The sequence below is a fragment of the Lycium barbarum genome, chromosome 5, assembly GCF_019175385.1.
Source record: "Lycium barbarum isolate Lr01 chromosome 5, ASM1917538v2, whole genome shotgun sequence".
NCBI classification, from domain to species: domain Eukaryota; kingdom Viridiplantae; phylum Streptophyta; class Magnoliopsida; order Solanales; family Solanaceae; genus Lycium; species Lycium barbarum.
In genome coordinates, this window is record NC_083341.1 from 18,334,324 (window position 1) to 18,341,653 (window position 7,330).

Genomic DNA, 7,330 nt, shown 5'->3' on the forward strand with positions numbered 1-7,330 from the left:
TAGGGAAGATAATAACTAAACTTACTAACATACTTAAGTCAAGTTACGAATTAAAAACAAAACCACAAAAATACAAATTCACAAGAGTGTTAGTCAAATAATATAAATAGCACGTATCAAACAATACGAAGGCTTAAAATTTTGAATAAAGGAAGAGCGGAAACTCGAGATGCGAAAGTAGGGGACGGCTAGACACGAGCAATTAAATCTGCAATCGGTTGTTCTCTGATATGGGCAGAATCCAAAGTTGTCATAACTCCAAATGCTCCCAAGGTTCCTCATGAAAAAGAAAAGAAAAGATAAAGATAAGGATTAAAAATAATTCTCAACAAGGAAAAAGAAGTCTATATAACTTTAATTAATAAAAGCTAGATAAAAGAATCAAATGTAAGACAAGGCTTTCTCGTGTCATATTCTCAAAACGCAACACCACGATCAGTTTTAAAAGAAGATCATTGTAGTCCCAATTGCTACTCAAGCAACCAAACGCTTCGAGCTAAATGTACAACAAGAACTTTTGATTAAACTAAAGCTTACTCAGACTTCAAAACATCATATTGGCTTATTCCCAAACAACATATATCCAGAGATACTTAGCATATTTTCTCTAGGTTCAAATAAGGGAAAAATAAGTTAGCATATTAATTGCACCCGAACTTGAGTATAGCAGCTCCACTCCCTTTTTTATGCAAGTTTTAAGTGTTCCAGATCTTAAAAATTAAGTCATTTAAGCTCGAAATAGAGGAACATATTCTTGATTTTAAGTCTCAACCATCAGACCCAAAAGAGGTACACCAGCAACCAAACTATACGTATGATTTTTTTTAAAACTTAAAGGCAGTTAGATAGGTTAGTAGATGGTGAAGCTAACAGTGTACAGGACTAAACTATTGAGTTAAGCCAAGATGTTAAAAATACAATAAACAAATTCTGAATAGTCAACTAAGACTCAGATAAGAGATTAGAAAGAAAAGGTAAATTTAAAGCAGAAGCAATAGTAAGAAAGTCCTAGCTTTAATTAGTAACTCCATAACCTAGAGCAAGTAACCGGATAATACTCTAGATACTTAAAACATGAGAGACAACGTGAAATTGTAAATCCAATAAAGTTTTGACTCGACGCACATATAGTATCTCACTTGCTTCAAATATTATCCTTTTAAAGAGAAACAAACAACCCCTTTCACGTAGAAACTTTAGCTAAATAGAATTTATGTCCAGACAAATCTAAAGGGTGTATGCTACTGCCTTAGTGAACTGGCTAAACCAACTTGAGCCATGACAAAGAAATGGAGTAACCTATTTAGTCATTTACACTTCTACAAGAAGGAGAGAACAAATTTCAACTCTTGTTTTGAGCAGGTGACATAAAGCAACTTCCAGATTCGATATTCTATTTAATTAGATTCAAACCCTTTTTGATCCCTTGGATGACCTCAAATCTTAATCAAACCAGATGAGGGTAGTACAGCTTCATACTAGTTAACTCCTTTTAAGCATAACTAGTACATGAAATAAGTTTTAACAAGTTCAAAGATTACGAGAAGTACAACAACCATTCCTCAGCATTTATGAAAAAAAAAATGATCAGCCAACTTGATTTAAGCACTCTTACGATCAATACAAGGCACGACGACTCAATAAACTCATCATCTTCACTTAATTGAAAAGAGAACACCCAAACAAACTCTTGAATGAATACAACTACTACTCCTAGATTTGTTTAAAAGGATTACTAATCTTTTCTTTCAACTAAAGGAGCTACACACCAACAGCTATCTACTTATCTCTAACCATAGATCAATTAGCTTTCGGATATCGAACTCTTTTTTTTTTTTAATTAAAACCAGTAACTTTCCCTAACCAAAACAGTAACTTTTTAACCCAAAAACAGTAGCTGTTTTAGTTAAAACACAGTAGCTTTCTTTTATATCAAAACAACAACTTCTTAACCCAAAAACAGTAGCTCTCTTAGTTAATTTAAAACCTTTTATATAAAGAAACAAGTATACTTAGCATGAACATGTTTTAAGGAAGAAAAAAAATTGAATCTCGAACCTGTAGTAAACTGATAATCCAGCAAGGAATTTTTAAGCAAAGCAGCCATCAGATCATACAAACCATAGGGTTAGATTTTTTAAAAGAAGTGAACCAACAGGCAAGATTCTCACAATATATTACAAGTATTCTCGAGTTGGTTCTGTTCTGACATCATATCAAACCAAACTCATTAAGGTATTAAATGAGGGCTTAAGGTAGTGAAGTTATTCACCTATTCACCAAGTAGACTAATGATTTCCCAAGTGTCGTTAGTCTTTCTAGCCATTTTCATACGGATTCGGACCACAGAATTACAACATCACAAGCTCTAACAAATGTGGAAATAGAAAACTAGGCGAGCAACGAAGTCGAACACATGTTTGATGAATTAACAACTAATTCTTCTAAGTGCGATTAATCCTTTTACAACAGCTCGCGACAAATGAAGAACAAACCAATTCCAGCCAGCCAGCCAAACCAAACAACAACAACAACAACAACCCAGTGAAATCCCACATCGTGGGGTCTGGGGAGGGTAGAGTGTACGCAGATCTTACTCTTACCAAGGTATGACGGCTGTTTCCGTAGCCAAACCAAACAAGCGACGAAAAATACTTGGACGACTACATCTCTACTTCTTACAAAATGAAAGACGAAGAGAGGACGAGTATGATTACCTTCTCCGTGACACCGAACTGAGGCTTCGAATCCGCTCGAAGTGGTCCTTGCTTAGCCGAGAACAACCAAAATTATACAGCCAAAACAACTCAGAGTTAAAAAATAGAATTTTCTACGAATTCGAGTTTTAGCAAAAGAAATTTTCGAGAGGGGGAAAGTTCATGAAAATAAAAGGGGTTTTTGTGGTTGTTCCACCTTGTTTAAAACAGCCCTCAATGGCCAGTATTGATAGCCGAAGGTTGGGTGTTTCAACAGCTTGTTCTTTTGCCTTGGAAATTCGGATTAAAGGCAGGGAAAATTCTGAGATTTCAAAAAGGATGAAATGATGAAGAAAAGTGACGGTTCTCACCATCTTTTTTTTCAAGAGGTGAAGTGAAAGCTAGAGGTCCGAATCTAATGGTTTTTCCATGGTTTTAGGCCCCAACGGATTAGAACGAGCCTTTAACCTATGGATTGTTGGAAAATCTGCCTAGAAACCCAAAGATCCTTGCGTGTTTTTTCGATTTGGGGGGTTGATTCGACTTGGACGAGCTGTTCGAAGCTCTGTCACTTGAAGAAAAGGGACTGGGGTTGATGGGAGATGGTGTCTATTCTTTATACGGTGGTCCGACGGGTGTGGTGGTGGTGAGACGACGTGACGTGATGGGGGGTGGGGTGGCGGCGATGGTTGAAGGGTGGTTTGGTTAGGGCTGTTGGTTGAAGAGGGTCGTTTGGTTCTGATGGGATGAAAAGGGTTGCTTAGTTTTAAGTAGGGCTGGGGCATAAATACCGAAAATCAAAAAATCGAATCAAATCGAACCGAAACTTCAACAAACCGAACCAAACCGAACTAGTTTGGTTTGGTGTTTGGTGTTCACCTTCAAAAAACCGAAACTGAAATAGCCGAACCGAAGTTTGATAAAATCGAACCAAAAAACTGAACACACACCGAAATTTAATACATTACCCAAAAAAATTAAAATAGTCCAGGCCCATTAAGTTTAAAGCAAAAAAAAAAACCAATTGTAACAAGCCCTCTTTTGCATTTGTATCCCTAATTTTCTACTTCAGTTGAGAAAATCAAATATGTTAAGGAAGGCAACTAGGATGTGTCTTTAGGATTAATGTATGTCCTTTATGTGTTTTCTTAATTATTCTTACGGTATGTATATAACACCTACTAATCTTATATCATGGTTATAGTTTTCTATTCTTGTATATCCTGTTTGTTTGATTTTGATTTCAATTTATTAGTTTTATGTTTTATTGCTTTTGAGAATTTGAATTAGTGTCAAGGGAATCGCTTCTAATATCATATCAAAAAAACCGAATTGAAAAAACCGAAACCGAACCGAACTTTAAAAAACCGAAACCGAAGGAACCGAACCGAACTAGTTTGGTTCGGTGTTCGGTATCCACCTTCAAAAAACCGAACCCGAAATAGCCAAACCGAAGTTTGATAAAACCGAACCGAAAAACCGAACGCCCACCCCTAGTTTTAAGTGGGGTTTGGGCCGGGTCAGTTGTATAGGCGAATTGGGCTTGGAGTTTTGGAAGGAGTGTTGGGCTGCTGCGAATTGAAGTTTGAATGGGGTTATTTGGCCCAAAGGGTTAGTTGATGAATTAAAATATTCCAAATATAGTAGAATAAATCCGAATTTTCCCATTCTTTTTTTTTTCATAAAATTTAATAAAAATATATTTCTTTTTCCTAATTATTTCCCAAAAATGTGTACATGTATTAATTACAATATAAGTAATTTAATATACGTATTAACTTTTAAAAATATAGTAAAAAGATTGTAAACATAGTAATAAATAGGATTAAAGGAAAATGTCAACGCCAATATTGATATCGGAATACCAACACTATTTTTGAGTGATTTAATTGTAAAGAATGATGTTTAGTAAAAAAAAATGTATTATGTATATAAAAGAAATATGATGTTTTGGTGATTTTTTTTTAAAACGATAGAAACCTTTCTTAATTTTAGAGAAATAATATCTAAAAATAGTGTAGTAATTAGTGAAAATATTCCAAACTCATTTCTGGGGAATTTTCACGACAAAGAAGCATAGTGAAATCAATTAAACGAGAAAGGAGGGCCAAAATTGGGTGTCAACAGCTTGTCCCTCTTCGACTAGGGATGATGAAATAATCTTTGGACGAAGACGTTGACGTAAACCCGATTTTGTCCCGACGAGTACATCAGATTGGGTTTGGAAAGAGTACAACTACAAAAGGGGGTAATTCTTTTGGGAATCGCGAGGTGAGTTTATGAATTCGACCGAACTCTGGTTCCTGAGTAGCCTACATATCTCGGGTCATAAGAGAATCAGGTCAATGTAGTTCGAATAAGGAGACGGTAAAATTTTGAGAGGTCCTCCAAATTTTGCCATAGTGTCTGAATTGAGAGGACACTGGCTCTCTTATTATGGACAGGGGATAATAGTTTTATTGGAGATTTGGAAGATTGAGTTATTGAAAATTTTTGAGTGATTCTAAAAAATTTGTCCCAATGTTGCAGTTATGGCAACACGAGGTTTCGAAGATGGAAAGGGTAGTGGTTTCAGCATGAGCGAAAATGGCTAGAGTGGAATATGACTAGCTTAACTATGAGTCCCCTACATATTGAAGAGGACGGGAATTAATTCAGATGTGTTTTAAAGAAAACGAGAAGATAAAAATTTTAAGGGATCCTCAAAATTTTGTCCCAGTGTCGAATTATGGTGACACTAGATGTTGTTAGGAAGATGTGGTCAAATTTTGGGAAAGATTGCTGATGAAAAAGGTCTTTCTGATGACGGGATGTACTTTTGCAGCTTCTTAATTATAAATGTGGCGGCCGCGACACACCCATAAGCGAGACTCTACACGGATGCATCTATGTGCTGTCATAGGATCATATCAGCTCGTCGTAGGGGACTGACCCTCAGAATTGTCCCAGTACCGCATTATGACGACCTTAGGATGCGAAAGAATTTGACTGTGCTTCTAGAATGTATATTGTCAAAAGAAGTGATTTTCTTCTTAAAAATTGAAAGAAAAACTGATTGGCGAGCTGAAGCGGAGAGCGGATTCATTGACTCTAGCTTGTGAGTTTGATGTCCTCATCAAGCGGGGTGCCTCAGTTCTCTATGGCAGAGATAGTTCCACGTTGTATTGTGTTTATCTGCAAAAAATGTAAAGATACATGTGCAGTTCAAAATTATAATGTAATAATAACATAAGAAAATAAAGGAAGGGATTGTAGACAAACTAGAATTGAAAGCACCGATTTGCGGAGCGACTGAAATGTAAAGCTTCCGACTGGCGGAGCAATTGTAATGTAGAGGCTTCCGGCTGGCGGAGCGAGTGTAATGTAAAGCTTCCGGCTGGCGGAGCGAGTGTAATGTAAAGCTTCCGGCTGGCGGAGCAACTGTAATGTAAAGCTTCCGGCTGGCGGAGCAACTGTAATGAAAAGGCTTTCGGCTGGCGGAGCAACTGTAATGTAAAGTAAAAATCTCTGATTGGCGGAGCAACTGTAATGTAAAGCTTCCGGCTGGTGGAGCAACTGTAATGAAAAGGCTTCTGGCTGGCGGAGCAACTGTAATGTAAAGTAAAAATCTCCGATTGGCGGAGCAACTGTAATGTAGAGTAAAAATCTCTGATTGGCGGAGCAACTGTAATGTAAAGTAAAAATATCCGACTGGCGGAATTGTTGATGAAGTTAGACGGCGGTCCCCGTTTGGCGGGGTAATTGGCGTTGTTAGACAGTATCCTCGATTGGCGAAGTTGGTCGACGCAATTAGATGGTATCTCTGACCGGCGAAGTTAGTCGCAGTTAGATTGTATCTTCGATTGGCGGAGTTAGTCGCAGTTAGATCGTATCTTCGATTGGCGGAGTTAATCGAAGTTAGATCGTATCTCCGATTGGCGGAGTTAATCGCAGTTAGATCGTATCTCCGATTTGCGGAGTTAGTTAACACAGTTAGAAGGTAGATCTCCGATTGGCGGAGTTATTATTAAGGAACAAGGCTGTTACGGGGGCCTCTATCTCTCGAATAATCGACCTTGACCCTGCTTCTGGAGATACTTGCAAATTTAAATGAAACGTTCAGAGATGAATAAGCCAAGATAACGAAATAAAATAGGAGAAGGTTATTTTGGCTCATGGTGTAGTGATGGACCTTGTGTCGCCTCCGCCGGAAGCTCACTTTGATGTCATCTCGTCCTAATTCCTGTCAATCTTGGACTCAACGAAAAATTCTTAGTTTGAGAGGGGGTGTTGATTTGTGTCGATCGTGGCCTTAGCCTTGTCAATTGAATCCTTTGAGCTTCTTCAGTTGCGGAGATCTTTGTCGAGAGACTTGGTAGGTGGAAATATACATAAATGCATTTTGAAAAAAAAAATGGTTTTTTTTAGAAATCGGATATGCATGTATGTATACTACGTATAAATACAATAAAACTCTATCATTTTTTTTTTGGATTATGACATGTTCCGAAATGCATTGAGCTTCTCCATTCCGACGCCTGCATCCAAATGGTGTCTTTGCATAGTCTGTTCCTCTGATGACGCTTCTTCGTATTCAAGCCAAGTGTCGCAATGTCTTTGACGATGAGACCGATCCTAATCTATAGTTACATCAC

At 37.4% G+C, this 7,330-nt stretch overlaps 1 long non-coding RNA gene across 1 annotated transcript; it reads right to left on the bottom strand.

The window, feature by feature from the left end:
• LOC132640618 (uncharacterized) lies at positions 1-3,862 on the bottom strand. The gene is made up of 2 exons (XR_009582300.1): positions 2,718-3,862; positions 1-277 (listed from the first exon to the last, which is right to left on the bottom strand). It is a non-coding gene; the product is annotated as an uncharacterized LOC132640618 (long non-coding RNA).
• Between the last annotated feature and the right edge of the window lie 3,468 nt (positions 3,863-7,330).